At 41.8% G+C, this 19447-nt stretch overlaps 1 protein-coding gene across 1 annotated transcript in view; it reads left to right on the top strand.

The window, feature by feature from the left end:
* LOC149718117 (uncharacterized) overlaps positions 1–19447 on the top strand; it is a 160483-nt gene that overhangs the window by 122842 nt on the left and 18194 nt on the right. Inside the window, exons 4-6 of the mRNA XM_089860769.1 lie at positions 2664–2865; positions 5157–5533; positions 18666–18828. The gene's annotated coding sequence lies outside the window, so the exon portion shown is untranslated. The remainder of the gene's footprint in view (positions 1–2663; positions 2866–5156; positions 5534–18665; positions 18829–19447) is intronic.

Below are 19447 nucleotides of genomic sequence, written 5' to 3'. Positions count from 1 at the left end.
GCCCTGCTTCTAGTGGGCGCCTCCATAACCCAGCAGCCAGGGCATCCGTCCACCCTCGTGTCTCGGTGGTCGTTCTCTTAGCGGGGGGACCACCTGCGGCCCCGCGCGCGCCCTAACCATCCATGTCTGGATGGCTGGCACGGGCGAGACAATAGTGGGCCTAAAAAACAAGATCCACAATTGGGATCTGGGAGCTTGGACTCGGGGCACGCATACACGTAAATACGTAGCTCACAACCGAGGGACACCTCGCTCCCATCCGTACACAACCAAGTTGGTGGATTTAATCATGGGTATATGTCGAGCCGAGATCGAAGTGGTGTATCCCTCGAATCTCATCATTGTATACTTTTGGTATACACGCACCATCGAAGAATGGGTCTCTAAACCCCAGTAGCTTTAACTTTAGTTAAAAATTTTGACCTCCCACGTCGAGGACCTATATCGTACAAATCCATACTTTTTAGCCCAAATAAAATGAAAAACATATTCGAAAGGGGGGAATAGATTTGGCAAGAAAGGAAAACATTGTTTATTTAGCCTTTCTCCGGACACGATATTCATTCTCGAACAACAATAATAATTCGTTTGACCTTATTTCCTCCCCGGCTACCTGCTAATAGGTGTAAGCGTGAATTTTAAGAAAACATATTTTAACATTTTAACAAATCATGTCAAATACCAATCACTATGAGAGAGAAGAAGAAAATTTCGTTTAAACCACGAATGTATTCAATCCCCTTTACCTTCGTGCCTATTTTAAACATTCTCGGAACCCTGGCGTGTAATTGCTAGTTGTATCGATTGAAAATAGCTGCAAAATCCACGTCATGGCAAGGAAGGAGTCGACCCTATCTATACTAGAGTCCCCCACCACCATTGAATTATTGATTTTGCTCCGGTTGACTGTATGTAGCCATCTAGTGGCCTTGGTTTATTTAAAGAAATTCTTAAGTTGTAAGTTTCTTTGGGTAAAGTTAAATAGGCCTCGAGGTAGGAACGAATTTTGGGCCACATACTGGTATCAGGTGTTTGAAGGAATGCGTACCAGGCCTATCCCTAAATAACTACCATTATCCTCTTGTAGCCCGCAAAATTCCAAATGGAGAGAGGAGTACACGAGGTTTTTCTCATTGTCCGACGTGAGTCCATTAAAGCCTTTACTACGGCGTACCCTTTTTGAGGGCGTTGTTTGCCAAGCATTTTGTCAACTCGTCATGCACTTCTCAATAGAGATTGCGATGGTGGCGCGCGATACACCCTTCCAAGAAATAACCCCTGAACCCAAATCATGTCTTAGTAAAACTTTCCAACGACCTTTTTGACCCGAAACTATCCCATCAAAGCAATGTTAACAATATAGGTAGCAGAAATACCAATGAAGAAATTCACTCGGCGTGACAAATTTTGCTTGTCAGCGTTGAAAGCCATTAAGGGATTATCCGCAGCTTCTTTTCAATGGTGTGGTACCATTTCACGTGGAGCGAACACGTGCAAGGACTTAAATATATACCACCATACCGGACACCAATTTTCTGGGAAGGGTTTTTTTTTTCTTTCATTGTCCCCGAGGACGAGATGCAATGCGTCCCTAACACGGCTGGTACTTCCAAATGGTTAGGTTCTTTCAAAAATACGTGTCAATACTTGGAAGGAGAAAGTAATTGAATAGAGTAAGCGCTAGATAATCGGTGGTGATATCGGTTAATGCGGACATTTATATTCGACTCTCCTTTCCTCCATTATGTTGTCCAGTCCATCAAATCCCAGCTGATTTTTTAATCATTACTTTTATAGCTAGACTTTGTTTAATCTATACTTGAATGATGGAACGATTTCTTTCTGAATGAATTAAATCGCGTGACGTTATCGAATTAAGTTTTAATCTTTTAATATTATCGGAAGGTTTCGCTCGAGTGTCTGCATGCCTATATATCCTATAAGAGTTTCCCGTTTGGCGTACGTTGTAGAATTCGATTAACCCAACAGCGCCTATTTAATGCCAAATTGCTTACCTATTTCAATCTTTGTTTTTTTCCCCATTCGTTTTACGGGTAATATATTTTTCTTTCAATGGGAGATCGCGGTAAAGGGATAATAAAGTGTCTGTAAAGGTACATTGATTTGAGGGAAATACTAATTTGCCTCTATACTCAAATTCTGATATCTGTCCCAGCCTTTATCCCCGAGTAACGAGGAAACGTTGGGATACAAATTAATCAAAATAATTTCTCTGTTTTGACGCCCCAATCTTAAAATATTTGTACCCCTACTGGAAGAGTGTTTTACCCCTCGGTGGGCGAGGGGGGGGGGAAGGGCGCTAAATTTATTTCCTCGTATTTATAACGTTAAATTTAACCATGATAAACATTAAGGTATTATAATGTGTGGGAGACGTCTATAAGACAATCAAACACGACAATACCGCGTCGTTGTCTTCCCGTGTTTTACTACAAGGTTAACCAAAGCGGCCAAGCGTGTAGCCACCACGCACTGAGTGGCGTCTTAGTTAAGTACTTTTACGGATTCTGTTTTAGCAAGCGACACTAATCATTTCTCGTACGAGTTAGCGTACCGTACTTTCTTTCTTAAGGCGAAAAATGTTTTAAATTCTTAAGCGAGGTTTTCACTGAACCGACAAACGTTACATTTGTTTCTTACAGCCTAGCGTTAAAGACCATTTCTGAAGATACTTACGGAGAAAACAAGATACAGGGGCAAGACCGCCATTGGGGTACTCTCCCTCACGCCATAAAACAACACCAGACGGAACCCGAGTTGACTAAACGCGGGTGGATAGCCAAGTCGACCTGCCTCTAGCACTGTGGTTTGGTGTCACGTCGTGTGAAAACCACGCTTTAATAGGTACCATTACTACACATTAGCGCGTGTTTTGAAGCGTCGCCTAACGTACGCGTTTAAAAAATGGCGCCAAAGCTCGCGTTACGGCCATAGTGACATCTGGCGACTCTACCCTACCCTACGCTTCAAAACTCCAAATAATGTGTTGTAAGCTTAGAAGGCGCTGGTTCTTGGTGAACGATTATTGTGGGTACATTATGAGTTGTTTTACACGCGGTACCCACCAGCACCTATTATAGGGCAGTCGTGGAATGGAGACTACGTACTCTACAGAAAGAATAATAATAATAATATTGTAGATGTAGAGTCAATAAGGCGCGGAAAGTGGGTAGGTAGTGGCGGGTGCTCGGAGTTCTCGTCATCGGTTTTAAGCCCGGGGTCGGCGTCGCCCGTCAATCAAGCGCCGGCCGGGACCCTATTTCCCAACCAACTTGGTCTCTCTCTTCGGTAAAAACACTTATGTCCTCGGTAGGAATGTTGGCCATACCAGGGAGGAGAGAGACAGCGCGCCATTACCCGCTCTAGTGTCTTCTGACGGATAGAAACAACGAAACGTGCTACTCGCCTTTCCTACCGCCTTTATTAGGAAGCCTTGACAAAAGAGGGTTTTCGGGGATTTGCCCGGATTTAGCGACCCATCAACCAACGATTCCGACTTTCCCCCCAAGGATTTACCAAGCAACGTTCCCCTTAAAAAATGTACTAGCCTGGCAACGAGAGGGTAACCACCACGTTGCCCGTTGTTCCTCGCAAATACTGGTTATGTTATTTACGGATGCGTGCCTTTTGCTTAATATTAGTAGCGGTTATCCCCTCGGAATGGCTTCGAGTTCGGGTATTGGTCCCCTGTCCAAATAAAAGCCGGTCAGCTTAAGTCGCTATCGTCTCCCATTTTTAAGGGTACCTTAGCGTAGAATGTTTGTTGACTTTGGGGTTAAGATGGCGACGGATAAAATTGGAATCTGTTGGTAATGTCCCTCCCGTTGCCTTCTCTCGTCAAGAAATCGTAACGTTTCTTGACGGACAATCGGCATTGTGACCTTTGACACGTTGCCCGTCCTTTCGCGCCTCTAATACGCTCCCCCCTCCATCCTTTCCCAACCCAAATCTTTTCAACGTAGGTAAATGTAGATTTTTTTATGTTATATTTCATCCGGGCTCTCAGCAAGCAGATTCAGTATGAACCCGGTTCTCCGTTATGTACAACCGGACTTTGCGCTTGACCATAACATTACCCTTACCTTTAATCTAACTCCTGTGTTAAAGCAAACTCCGAATGAATTGTATGTAGAAAAATGTTGGGTCCAACCTCCGAAATTCGGCTTCGAATGTCAAAATCTATTGAAGATTGAGGCGCGATGAATATACATATGCCATCCATGGTATGGTGGTGTGTGTCTATGTGTGTATGTTTTTTTTATATACCATATCTAAAGGTTTACAGATATATTTTTTTATTTCAATTGAACGGAGATGTTCTTCGTCCCCCCTGAGGGGGAGGTAAGGAGAGGATGGAGGGGGAGGGAGGGAGGGTTGGAAGAAGTTGTATCTTTCACGTAATGGCTCGTGATTAGGGCTACGAAAATGCCTTAACTTCGTTCGAATCCGGGATCGCCTCGATAAGGTCCGGGAATTGAAAAAGAAAAAAAGAAAAAAAAATAGCCAAGTAACCTTCCGCGCCCCATCCCTTTTAGACTAATTACCCACGGATGGTAGAAGGACGGCACCAGTTGTATTTCTTCTTCTCCTTCTTAAAGGGGTACCACCACTACCACCATCCAATCTCTTATTCGCCGCGCGGCATTCATCCCATTTCCTTTGTAGCTAAAATGTAAATAGATAAAATTATTTTGTGTCTGATTGACGCCATCTTAGCTCTCTCGCCCGCAGGATTCCTTTAACTTCCCCTTCCCTCCCTCTCCCTGAGTTTAGGATCTCTTTTTTAAAAAGGAAGGAGATTGGGCAAACATTACATTACCACGCATCGAGTTTTTTGAAAGGAAAAATATCTATCTACCCGGCGTGAATTTTTGAAAACATTTAGTATATACTTGAGCAATTAAGCCCGAACCGAAGTATATTAAACCGATGTTATTAATTTTATTGAGAGAACCCCTTCTTTTTTTCGTACTGCAAAGGCTTAAGGTGATTTCTTTTTTGGCGCGTCGTTCGGAGGAGATAAGGCTGAAAATGAAAACTAATCCCCTTACGTTAAATCCCTACGTACTTTCTTTTGTACGAAAATCTGCTAGCTGAAGAACCAGTGACTTTTTTCTTTCTTTCTTTATTATCAGGGACCAGCAATCTTTGGACGAGGGAACCAAAAATGTCAGAGCCATCCAGCTCGGCTTCGACTTTTAGAATTCTAGAAGGTTCGCTACAAGACGCGTTCGCCCGTCGTGTTTATCCCAAAGCGGGGCTCTCGCTTAAAACGCACACTCTCGGACCCTCGTGCGTGGAAGCCAGGATCCAGGAATGTCCGTTATTTTATTTTTTTTATCGAGAACTCTGGCAGAAGAAGGGTAGCTGACAGTTTCGTGACACGGGATTGGTGCGCTAAGAGAAGAGTAGGCGACGGACCGTGAACGCGGACCAAGCTTCTTTTTCCAAACCCCGGGAACCCGAGTACCGACTCGATAGCGGATCTCGCTTTTATATGAAACGTCACTCGGTAAGTCCCAATGTCTTTCTTGGAAATTTTACCAAGTCTATATACAGGGTGGAAGGTTAGAAACCTGGAGTATACTTTTAAGTAATTGAAGCAAGCGACATGGGTACTATAAACAAGGACGAGTTTTGGTCATACCCTGTACTGGTAGTTCCCCGTTGAATACCTTGTTGGAGATGAGCTCCCTCCGCGGATGGGTAGGATAGGATAGGGGTAAAAGGCAATGGGGTGGTGGTGGGCGAGATGGTACGCGATTCTTGCGGCCTAATAGGTTTGTTGGAGTGTGAAATCTCGAGCAGCAAATACTAGCCGTCAGGCTCTTCTTTTTACCCCGAGATAGGCTTAACGGATAAGGAGGCAAAAGAGGCCTCGGGCGGGCGTCATTCGTATCACCTTCCCACATGCACTTGGATTCCCTTCTTTATACCTTTCCGTTTTTTATCATCTCAAGTAACTAATGATGAGAAAAAAGAAAGACAGTATAAAGACATCTTGATCCGTGGCAATGACGCGTCGGCGGCCCTTCTCTCTTTTACCTTTCTAAGGATAGCTCTAACAACACTCGTTTCCGCTTCCACGCTTTCTTTACCTAGTTACTTTTAAACGCCTGGTTCTTTTCATTTTTGCCTTCGGGAAGAGCGGTGGCGGTCCGACTGTTCCACCACCACTGTCCATGATCGAGTGATTTTTAGACATTTTGTTGCTATTCCTTCTTCCTTCGCCTCATCTGTTGTTGTTATTTTCAAAACAACAACAACCGTAATAACATCACCGTGATAGGCTTACTTAAATTGGTTTTAGACCCAACCGGGTGGGATATTTTCAATTTAGAGATCCCTTTGTTGGTCAAGTACTTTGTTTTAGTTGTACGTTATTGTTTACAAAACCAAAATATCTTTGTTTCATTTTCTTTTAATGGGCCATTCACTGTAGAATCTAGATGATCATTGTTTTCAGGCTTGGAGTATTGATACCATTTACACTGCAGGAGTCGCCATGCTACTTGGTACTGCACTTTATCGTTCAAGTAACCTGGCGACTCCTGCAGTGTAAATGGTATCAATACTCCTAGTCTCTTAACCCGCACGATATTTAATGATTCCTCTTAAGTCTAAAAGTTTTTAAGCGAGTACTTGTAACTTCCCCAAAATCACGCCGTGCGCTTTTCGCTGTCCATCACCACTTTCCAATATTATTAAATACTATCGTTTTATTGATATGTATTACCATAGATACAAATCGAGGGGATAACCACTGACGAATGTTTTTCCTATTCAATATATTTATCCCGTGATGTTGTTCCTCTAAATTGGGGAGTACCTGTCCCCCGCCAAGCGTTATGCTTATTTGCAAACTCCCCCAAGCGGTTGACTGAAAAACGTCCGGTAAATTATTTCGTCAGCAATTTTTATCCAATTTACGTCTAGGGAAAATGTTTTTGCAAAGTCTATCGGAGATTGGCGCATCATTCTATTTATAAAAAGCTTCCCATTTTTTTCCAGGAAACATCTTCCTCCCAAAAAAATAAAAAATCCCTAGAGTAAGTTGCAAAAGCGTTTTTTAGCTACGCATTTACGTCACTCTATCCTGAGATTGTATTCTAAAGTGGAAGGGTACGGTATAGCTTTCATAGCGCTGTATGGTTAGAATGGTAAATTTTGTAAATCCTCTTTCTCCGAAATCGTTTCTTCATCTCCATCCCAGTTCGGATGGAATAAAGAGAGAGAGAGAGATGCAGGAACTGAGAAGATGGTGGCTCGCTCCGTTTTCAAAAGCTTATTTCCTCTTCCCCCCTTTTTAAAAAGTGTGTCCACTTTGCTAATATGAATAAGGCGATTGCGACTAAAGTTCGTAACTCGAAGTAAATACCATGTTTTTACTTTAAAGTTTCCTTTGCATCGTTACACGGATTATATTACTTCAATGGTACATTCGGGTTGGGTCGTATCTGTTCCATTCGCCAAAGGGACTCGAAGCTCGATGATTCGAAATAGAGTGTTATGGTGTTCTCTCCCAATTCCCCTCCCCCCCCGTGGCTCCGCTTTAGTCTCTTTAAATTTCCCGAAATGGGTAATTCCCATTCAATTTTGCCAGTTGCTTTTCAATTTTCTTTCACTAGAAACCTCTATTAAATCCCTGACGCTCTCTATCCTCTTTTCTCTCTCCCCCGGCCCCGATCCCCAACTCGGTCCTTTCCGCTCAGGGGATTAATCCTCCCATCTTCTAAGTATTATCCCGGCTATTACTTCAACCCCCCTTATTCTTCCCCCACCACTTGGAAAACCAATGGTAAGCTGACACGTCATCGTTTTCTATTGGTCGGACCAAATTCCCCGGACGGGGTTCCCATTGGACCAGGGAAACACGTAACTGTACAAGTAAAAAAAAATCCGAAATTAAATCTCTTCCAGTGTCCCCCCCCCTTAAAACCCCCCCGCTCCTGTCACGTATTCGCCGCCGACACCTTGACGGGGCATTCGCCCAAGCCCGTTACGCCATCCATTACTAGGGGTCAACTTCATCTTCATCCCCTTTTCCCATGCGGAAGTAATTGGGAAAACTGAACACGCCTAAATTTCTTCCCTGGTTCAAAAGACGTACTTGAGAAGGTGGTTGAGTGTGTGACAATGTACACGAAGCCTTTGTTTCATTTTGGTACATTGTAATAGTGATTCTCTTCGTGCCCAACCATCTCGTCTATTAAGTTTTCATGGGGGCCCTAGCTATAGTTGACTCGATTTCCTCGCGTACCGATTGCGACCCACCAATACGGATGGGGGTACCTTGATGTATACCGGTAACTTTGTCCGTTTCTGGTAAATTGGCGATGCGCTCCTCCCTCCATCCCGCTCTCTCTCATCCGGATGTTGGACGCGTTATTGGAGTGACTCCGAAACGAGTCTTATTACCCGTCGACAGGACCCATTACCGAACCAGAGAGAGAGAGAGACAGTGCCGAGTCCCCGCAGTGCACCATTCTCGGGTAATTTCATTTACACATTCGCCTCTCACCTCCGCTAGTCACTCAGTCGAGAAAGAATTCCTTCCACCACCAGCCAGAACTGTCTGTTATCTTCCCAAGCCGCATCCGGGATGCTGCATGCTGGATGGACCAAACTATAGACTTTTCCGTTTCCCAAATAAGCGAAAAGGGGCCATGCCCCATTGAGTTATAGAACGTCTCTCCCCCTTCCCCCTTGACATGTCAATACCACTGCCACGATACCATCCCAATTTCCCCATCTGTTTGGACTTGGGATACCAAGTTGTAAATAGAAAATTGTGTCCAGTTTTCTTCAACTATATGAACCTATCTACCGTCTGTACTGTTTAGGTAAACTTTGTTTGGATAGTTAGTTATACCAAGTTTTGGAGGATACGGGCCCGTGCTCTATAGTCTTTTAGCGGCTTGTTTTTCCCCTTAAATTCAAATTTAAAAACGCGATTGAAACAAGGTCCATAACCCTTCCTTTATTTTGGGCATCTCACGTACCAAAGTACTTATGAAAAGGTATTTTTTCGCTAAGAAATCCTTATCTTTTGTTTATGGGTCCCCGGCCACGCGTGAACAGTTCATCTTGTCTCGATGCCTGGAAGGAGTGCTGAAAACGGGCAAGTTGTTCAATGTGAACAAAAATATGTATTCGGTGCTCGTGGTGGTGCAGTTTTCGGCTGGTCGTGTCATCATTACGGGCGCTGCATCTTCGAGTCCCGAATTAAGTTTAGCAGCAGTAAGGAGCTAGCGCCGCGCGTCAGTTTTATTCGGCTACGGCTCTTTTGATGTTTCTTTTTCATTTTGACGTCTTTGGCGCCAACGGGCTTCCGAAGCTCTATTTATAAGAAAATTTTGATTTCTAGACGAGAGCCGGCCGGCCGCTGCTGCTGCTGCTCCATGCCTTAACTTTGTATTTTTTTTCCTTTCTTCATATTTTTTTCGTGATGTATCTGATGGGTCTTTAACAGCGTCTTTCGTCTTTTTCGCTGCTTGCCACGGGGGGCTTTGTACTTACTCTCTTTATTTAGTAGCCGCGATCGAGACTCTATATACTATAGCTCGCCTCACCTTAACTTTCCCGCAATTGTTTGTCTACTTAGTCTCAGCTTTTTTATATTTCTACACATTTTAAAGCATTCCCGCTGAGTTATAATGACCGTTGCCCCATTTACCACCCCGTACCCTCCGTCCTCACCTTTTCCAAAACCCATCTATTAACTAACTATACAAACTAGTTACTATACCGAGTGTGATATTGTTAGTTTTCTCGGAAATAAGTTTAATTCTTAGACAAGTAGGCGACCGGCTTTACCTAAATTAACCTTGGGTTTCGTTACTGGCGACAATTTAACCTTTACGTTAATTTCAAAATATGTCCTTAATCAACCTTGGAAAATGCTGCTAAAAATTATATATATAGGCTTAGACTTAGTTTCTTGAGAAATTTGGGTATTTGAGAAGTTCTGTTTATATAACAAAGTGTACAACTTAATATATAAGTTTGGGTAGTGTCCTTAATAGCGCGCTCACGATGCGTGACGTTAATCTTAATAACCCTTTTTTCCCTCTTTGTAATATTCGAATTTCATTGGTTGGTTATTTGCTGTACAGATATCTAAAAATATACTCGTATAAATTTGAGGTTTTAAACGAAAGCAAATACGAATTACTTTTTATTGTTGATTGCGTGATGAAGCCAGCTATATTATGGAACTCCTAATGATTCGACGAGTGCAAATATACTTTATAAAGAACGTATTAATCCCCAATGGCCATTTAGTTAGACTGCCACCATTAAAACTAAATATATACATACATACATACATACGCGACGCACTTAATGACGTTTTTGTATACGCAGCTCACCATAGTTATCGACAATATATGAAAAGAGTATGATATATTTTATGGACTGCAGCCCATGGTTGATAATCGTTAATGTTTCTAATATCTATTGTTAGGTAGCACGCGCGTTGTGATAAGACAAATGCCTAGTTTTAATGATTACGCTATACAGGTAGCTTTGAGACTTCTTTTTTTAGGGAGGCTGCAATAGTTTGGGCCGTGTTTAACTAACGGTCTTGGCATAGTAACTCAATTAAGGCGTACTCGGCGCAAACTTTAATTTCGTTCGTCGCAAAAATATGTTCGCGCTTTCTCTGCTTTTCTATTGACTCTATAAACTCACCCCTACTGCATGTATGCACGCTTCACGCACTATCTCTTCTTGTTGTCTTTCGCACCAACCCAGTCGACTTTACCTTAGCTAGGGTTTAGATCTTCGTTAACGCGGCCTTACGCCCGGACTTGATAGGTGATTAGGTTAACTTTAGAGAAAGTGGCTGGTGTATTTAAATCGATGCAAATTTTGATGTATATATTAACAAATAGAGTAGAACTTTCTCAAAGTTTGAAATTAAGTTGGGTATGTCTTGAAATTTAAGGAAGGTGGGGGGATGGGTACGTCCTTTCAAAGAAGCAATTAGCAATTGTTGTTATAATGGTGGATGGTACTGGTAGGGAACTTGGTGGATTCCTTTTGAAAAATATGTAATCCGAATTATACCGGTTCCTGCATGTATGGTATTCCCTAATCTTTAATTGCGAGGAAGGGAAAAGTCGAGTTTGGGTCCTCTCTCTCTCTCTCTCTCTCCGTCGTGGGGCGCGGTAATTATGGCCACGAGCGACCAGACCATCCTGACGCCTTATAACTTTAGATTTCGAAGCTTTAGGAACAGTAAGTACGCCAAGGCGGGAGGGCACGACCCCTCTCGCCTCCACCTGAAAACGTATTTACTCTCGCGTTCCCCGTGTCCGGAAATTATTTCTCTTTTAACAAACCTACGAAGACCAATTCCTTTTTTGCTCCATCCACATATAGTATACTTCTTGTAGAGCTCTTCTAATCACTCGCAGCTCTCTATTTTTGCCGGGAAAATCTATTCCAAGGCCTTTTCCAATTAAGGCTCGCTCCAGGATTGACCCCTCGTCTCCATCGGCGCGCGCGACTTCGTTAGTTAAGACCCCAGAATTTTCCCCAAAGTTAACTAACTTTCCTCTCTCTATCTCTCTCTTTCTCTCGCAAATTATTCGACGGACCGCTCTTAATTCGTTCAAATTTCAACTCCGTTGTCGCGACTCGATCGAGTGACGACCGAATTTTAACATCGAAACATTATTCAAATTAGAATTTGGTTTATTAATTTAAAATTTTTCAAATACGCTTGGTTCGTTTCGTGCAGATTGGTTTAGTTTTCTGATTGAGAAAGATGGTTTAAAAATATAACTTAGACAGGGTTCTTACGGAGCCAGGATAAGTCAGGGATTTGGAAAAGGAGTTAAAAGGTCAGGGATTTGAAGTTCTTTCCTTAAAAGTCAGGGATTTGAAGTTCTTTCCTTAAAAGTCAGGGATTTGAAGTTCTTTCCTTAAAAGTCAGGGATTTGAAGTTCTTTCCTTAAAAGTCAGGGATTTGAAGTTCTTTCCTTAAAAGTCAGGGATTTGAAGTTCTTTCCTTAAAAGTCAGGGATTTGAAGTTCTTTCCTTAAAAGTCAGGGATTTGAAGTTCTTTCCTTAAAAGTCAGGGATTTGAAGTTCTTTCCTTAAAAGTCAGGGATTTGAAGTTCTTTCCTTAAAAGTCAGGTATTTGAAGTTCTTTCCTTAAAACTCGGGGATTTGAAGTTCTCTCCTTAAAAGTCAGGGATTTGAAGTTCTTTCCTTAAAAGTCAGGGATTTGAAGTTCTTTCCTTAAAAGTCAGGGATTTGAAGTTCTTTCCTTAAAAGTCAGGGATTTGAAGTTCTTTCCTTAAAAGTCAGGGATTTGAAGTTCTTTCCTTAAAAGTCAGGGATTTGAAGTTCTTTCCTTAAAAGTCAGGGATTTCCTTTAGTGTATCAAACCATGCTTCGAGCAATGCTAAATATGTGCCATGTATGATAAAGTGGGCTCTGGTAAACCACCTTAACTGGTCAGGGATACGCTGGAAAAGTCAGGGAGTTTCAATATAAAAATTTCGTCCGAACCCAGAACTAGTGATGTGTTTGGGGAAAGGCGTACGGTACGCCATGTTAAACGCGACCTGACTACAGCTAGGAGAATGACACTGATGTAAACAAAGAACTTGGGATTTTTTTATTATGTATAATTTAGGCTTATGAGTTTAACGAAGAGAGAGTAGTCGCTCGCGTGTTTAAGTTGAATTACGTGAGCGTAACGACTTGAAGTTAAGCGAATTAAGTTTCTCATATTTGCGGATCTGTCTAGCATATCCATCCGTTCGAAATTTGCATCGATATCTATCGCTATCCATCTTTAGAGCGACGGGTCCCGCCTCATTGTTATCCATCCTCAAGTTTTCCTCCTTGGCGACTTTGAGAACCTTAACTTACCTCTCAGTTAGATAGCTATCTTTCGGATATGAAGTATTCGAAATTTTAGGGTTAAACTCCTATTTGCCGGATATCTATGGTATACTGCAGCAGAGTACAACAATTTGCCTAACGACGATCTGCATGAAGGCTTACCTTTCTTTGACGCGTTAAAATCGCGTGATCTCCTGAATTTCTTCTCTTATAAGCTATGGCTAGCTTCCTTGATTATGGGGACGATTGCGTTACGGAGGCCTACCTTAATCTAAATACGAATTAATCGTCTCAGGTAATTCTCCCTCAAACTAGGCCTAGTACACGCTCTCAACTTTTATTCTTTTATTTAACCAAAAGAATGAATCGAATTAAATTGTGAGGACTATAGTCGTAATTTTTTATTAGCGTGACTAGTCGATGGTTACACCAACCGAATGATTTAAACGTTAATCGCGTTACGTCTTTTCAATCGTTTGGGCGGGATGTCCTATCTCAAATTTGAAACGTTTCTGTAAAGCCGCGTTATCAATCGCGTTTTGTAAAGGTCAAAGCGGTGATATTTTATAAGAAAATGCAATCGCTATTCTTGAGAATGTGTTAGGCTTTTCCAAAACGTGTAAATGCGACTTAATTGTCCCCTCCTTTATTTACTTATAGGTTATAAAAAATTGGAACTGCGTGAAATAATTTTCAATATCTTTTAACATTTATTTGCTTACTCTAAAGATTGCTTTGCTATAAGTTTTAAAAACAAAACGGGAAATGGTAAACGGTTGAAATACCTGAAGATCATTTGTCCTCAGCACGCGGACTAAATTTAGCTAATGTATATTTAAAACAATAAATACTTATCCTACAAATATGAAACGCGATAACTGAGGGTATAATTATAATGGCAGCAAAGTTCCAATAGATTTTGCCGCCGCGCATCGAGGCGCCCGAGCGTGTCGTTACTGTGCCATCGATGTAAGAAATAATTCGGTATGTGAGAGATATTGTTTCTGTAGACGGTACCTCTCTCAACCTTTGACCCGATATATCTTTCAATGATTGAACATTTAACGTCAGGGCGACGAAGCGTTGATGCGACAAAATCTCACTCAGATTGTTCAGAGAGATGTCTGAAGACACGTTGAGTTCAGTTCCCCTTCTTTGTCCTTTGTTTATGTTGATCTACGGGTTCAATCTAATTCGATATATATATATATATATAGTTCTTCGCTGCCGTGTGGTGTTAATGCGATTTTAATAACAATTATTTATCGGAGGAAATGGATTTTTAATTTTTATAGTTCGGTTTGGATGATTCGAGCGATACCATTTGCTTAACTGTCTTCCTTCATGATGGTTTTGTCTCGAAGGTGTTAACTATATTAGCGACTAACTATTTGGATTAAAATTTTTGTGAGAAAACGTTCTAGGTCAAGAACTAACCACCCGTGCTTGGGCATTGTTAAAAATCTATCAAGTTCATCACGATTGAGGCAGGAAAGTGTTAAGTACTAGCTATGGGCACCGATTGACCTTATCTTGGTCTTAGGTGTTGATAGTTAACTGTCTTTTAACTATGAGAAAGAGTTTGACGGACGTTTCGGTAGGAAACATTCGGATCCGAACCAAGCCTATACTGTCTGTATGTAGTTCAAAGGTCAAGTAGGGGATAGGGGACGGGGGGGGACTTGGTGAAGAACAGTTTATTAAATATTGGTCCACGAATGTTGATGTTTGAATGAAAATCCCCCTTGTCATCGCGTCAACCAATGGTAGTCGGGTAAGGCGGGTACCATCGGTCCCGACCCCAATGGGTCTACTTGTCAACGTCGTTGGCAATTACGCAGAATAACCCCCGTGACGCTTAATCCCCCCGTAATTCGCTGGAAAGATGGAGGAACGCCAGTTGTACAGATTAATATCTTTATGAAATTGTTGAAAATAAAAATGATATTGAATAGACCCCATGACGCGAAACTCGAATTTAGGCATTTCTCAATCTCCGCCTCCCTTTTTGGCACCTCAATCCTGGTTGGGTTCTTTCTATTCAAATCTTTGTACGCGCGTTCCCAGTGACAATTAAGGCCTTTTTGTAGCGGTGGTGGTTGCCCAGACACTTGTACTACCCCCCCCCCCTAACCCGAAATCTCCCCACCGAGGACAAGGTGAATATATTTATATTTCAATTTCCTTCTTTCGTAATAAGAATGTAGGCCTACCACCGTATAATTCAATATTCATTTAAAACCCCGACTTATTCATACGAGCCAATTTTTTTTATCACACAATATTATTTTTCATAGTCTGTCGGCGTCAAACCTAACACCCCTTGACAGTTCTTGAATAGAATAAGGGAGACAATCCTTGGAAATCCTCCCGTGTTCAACTGGCTACCATCAACGCTCCAAATATTAGGCGGGCATACGCGACAACCCACTCGTCGTAGCACCCTCCTTATTAACCGAAAGTACTTGAACATGGAGAGCGGGCGGTGGTGCACCCATTCTCGGACCCGCATTTCCCTTTTTTTGAATGTAATATTTTTGGTGCGCGGTGATGGTCCTCCAGTTTGAACCAACATTTGACCACGAATACAATACTCAAATTTGGTCCCGCTGTCACAACCAGAATGTTAAGCCCCATCAAGCTTAGGGCCTCTCTTTCTTTTGTAGATACGTCATTACCCATTTGTAAATGTACGTTGAAATCTCACGCGGGTGTCCTTTAGACACCACCATCTAACAATTCAATAGTGAATTTTTTACATTGAAATATCTGAAAAATGGGCCTCATTTTCAAATGATGGGTGTACGGAAATTTTCAATTCGCGTTAGCGTCTAGCAGTCAAGTTCCACCATCGTGTTTTGGGACTCAAAAAGGATGTAAACTTCGTCTTTTTAAAATACTTAAGTTATGGGTTTCTAGCGATTGTGACCCGGGTCGGGTGCGCTGCTTGTGTTGAAAATATCGGTGTTGGTCCCGCTTATCGTTTGGAATAAATGTTGAACCCTTTTGGTCCTGTTATTGGATTGCTTTTATAGCTAGGCCTTGTAATGGTTGCCATTTTCCTTCCCAGCCAAGCCTACTAGGGCCTATTGTAAAATCTAGAAATCTATTTTTGTCAGAATGAAAATTCATTGTCAAGAGAGAATGACAATGGGGAACACGCGTCCATATCCAGAGAGCAATCTCTTTGGCATCTCGGGTTTCGGTTATCTCGGCTCTCTTAACGTTCTTGGTCTAAAGTTTCCCCATCAGATGTCACAGGCGTAAAAGACTTAAGATCCATTTACCGAGAGTACTTACTAATCCAAGGCTTGAGCATATATCCTATATATATATACATTGACCATGGCGGGATAGTCCGTCCGTCCATCGCGTGATTATTTGGCCTAAAATTATACCACCAGAGCTAGGCCTGGTCTTATAAGTAAACAACAATTTCATTTTGCGTGCAGCGTACTCAGATGTTACCCCCGTGTTATATTTGAGTTTGTCTCTTCGGTTATAAGTACTTTGGAATAACGTTTAACGTCTTGTTCGTGTCCGCCTCACGACACGCTTAAGACATACACGAGGGGAAGCTCACACCTTATTTTTCCAAAAAAAGAAAAAAGCATTTAATAAACATTCGGAGTGATTATTTTATTAAATGGTATTAGTGAATTGCCTCTCGCGCTAATATATTCCTTGAAAGACCATTGAAATTTTGCACACCACGCGACGAAAATGGCCCCTCACCGTTAAAGGTAATGTGTCCCTCGAACAGATTCGCGCTTTAAGGACGGTAATGAAATACGTATTTGAAGATTCAAGAAATTCATTTCACTTTTCCTTCAAACTTATTCTTTTCCAAAATTCTCCAAGAAAGTATTGTAGTTCTAGAGCCGCATGATAATAGTCGCGGCGCTAGTATATGAGCTCTTCCGGTTGTTTGGACCGATATTCGGGACGCGGTCGCGTGCTGCAAACCACCGTTTTAGAAGCGCGACGTATAAAAACGTTTCAACAAATATCTCGGTGTTGGTACCTATGGCTTGTTTGGGAAAGTTGAGGGGAAACAATCATCGGGCTTGTTTGTCGTTGAGGAAGCGTTAAGCTTAACGGATAGTTCACAATAACCATTTTCACCAAATCGTGGGAATAAAATAATGTTTTTCGAGATGTTTAGCCTGAGTTGTTAAGCATAGTATGCCACCATTGTTCAAAATCACTCCGTTTATTTTGTACAAGGCTGGGAAATTTAAAAGATAATTTTACCGTTATTAGCAAAGATTAATTTTATATTATAATTTCCTTTTTAAACTTTCTCACGAGAAACTTTAATTAGGTACCATTAACGAAATTTTAAAAATCGTTAGGATTTAGGCCTATATTTATAAAACTTGGTTTATTTTCATTTTCATTTGTAAATGATAATCTCCCCCATCCATCCATTCACCCAGAATCCTTTTTTGTTGATAAATGATATAATTTCAAGTAAAAATCGCAACTTCACAAATCACCGGGGATTCATTTGTGATAAGTAATAACGTTTTTTCTTGCCCAGCAGCCCGGGGGGTGTCCAAATTTCTTCTCGCGTACTATAGAACCATTTTGTTTACGTCATACAGTAGGCCTATATTTTATCAGGATAGATAAATAGGTTGTTTGGTACTTCGTATTTCATTCCGTCCGTCGAGACTAGCTAGCTAGCTAGCTTTTCGCCAATGCAGTATTTCGTTTTTTGGGCGCATGCACTAGCTATATATCTTCCCCGTGATAGCATTTACTTAAGTGTCTTCAGTCATCATTCGCTCCCATTATTAATCGCCAAGGCTTAAACTAAGTTAGGCCTAATCTCAGTCAGTCGGTGTATTACGGAGAAAAGTTTGGGAGGAAAGCCCCCATGCACTTCTTTCTTTCTTTCTATAAGGTTGGTTGAAGGAAATGGGATGTATGTTTGGCTTGCTTGCTTGGGATTCAAGAAGCATTAATACATCATTTTTAAGCTAGGTGCTGGCGTCTCGCCCCCTCCTGCTACAATATTAAACGCCCCCGCCTCCCCCCAATCCATTCCTCGTTTATTCTTTTGCAAAGGCACCACAGTTCCTTCCTTCTTGGATATGTAAGTAAGTATGGATGTAAAACCCAACCCACGCGGGCTATTTCCTTCAACGTTTAAAAGTCATAAAGCCCCCGCCCTGCTGCTGTAACTACGTTTTGAATTTGCTTCCATTTTCAACTCGGTCCCAACCAACCCAATTACACTGTAGATGTTCAATTTTCAAATATATGAAATTTAAAATTTTGAGAAATTTCTTTAAAAGTAAACAAAATATATACAGGGTGTTTATGAAAGGTCTCACGGAAATTGAAGAATAAGGTGTTATTTGGAGGGCGATTTAAAGTTCTTCCATGACATTTTGACCTACAATGGACACCGTTTCCAAGATATTTTTGGAGTGGTTTATGAATGACCACTAAATTAAATGAGAAACTAGGTGTTATCAGTAAAATACTCCTCCAATCGTAACTTGAAAACTGTGTCGTTTATAGTTCAAAATGTCCGGAAATCCCCCAAAAGAACATCACTCTTAATTTCTAACCGACTTTTGGGAAACACCCTGTATTGATTAGGTTTTGTATAGAATTGTTCAAAATTTTAGGTGTAGGAGTGTATATCCCTCTACGCTATTATTTGTAAGTTAACCGCTCAATCAGTCGTCGTTCTCCCAAAAAACATATTTCCCAAATCTCAATCCTAACACTCTGCTCTGAAGGTCTATTTTTTTTCTTGGCGCCTCTAGCTAGCCCGGCAACGTACGTCAATATTACGTCACGCCCTTAGCTATAAAGCGCGGGAATACGTCTAGATCCCCTCTAATGGCTGACTGGCCAATATAGTCTGAACAACTTCATTCAAACCAACTCTTGGGTGCTGCGAACGAGTGGTGTTGATGACGCGAAGCGGTAAGTACATCTTTTATGTACTTAATTTTTTTCTTCAAATTTTTGGAAGAGTCGTAGCTTTGTTGTGTGTGTAATTATCATTTGTGTGTAACACGATCTAAGCCCAAAATGATCCGTGCTCAATTTTTGTTACGTCACACGCATTAAGCCCGGTTTAAACCCGGAGAGTTTGCAGGATAGAGATTTCTCCTGTCCTCAAATTGCACTGCACTTCGTGGACAACGTACAGGGAGCGCTACTTTCTCTCTGCTATACTAAATCCTTTACGATTTATTTATTCCCTCTTCGCTGGCGTTAATTCTGTCTCTGGCCGCCAGGGAGATTGAGAGGAGGTCGCTCGCTTGTTTCTCCCACTGCATGTTACTTCATAGACGTCAATTATGATGATTTCAATTACTTCTTGGGCATTAATCCGTTAATGCCAGCTTTTAGGGGCGCGCAGGAACAGCTAGTCCCAATGCACCCGCACCACCAGCCCAGCGCGTCAAATACGTGGACAAATCCCGCGGGAATCTTAAGACCCACCCACTCACCTACCCAAGCCATGCATGCACCCCTGAATGATCCCCGAACCAACGGGAACAAATACAAATCCCAGTATGCCAATATTCCTGCCAAA

This window comes from Phalangium opilio, unplaced genomic scaffold (assembly GCF_054372755.1).
Source record: "Phalangium opilio isolate 3A_F unplaced genomic scaffold, DU_Popi_V2 ptg000002l_1, whole genome shotgun sequence".
NCBI lineage: Eukaryota > Metazoa > Arthropoda > Arachnida > Opiliones > Phalangiidae > Phalangium > Phalangium opilio.
The sequence above is the reverse complement of the archived record's forward strand: the minus strand, read 5'-3'. Positions and strand labels throughout refer to the sequence as shown.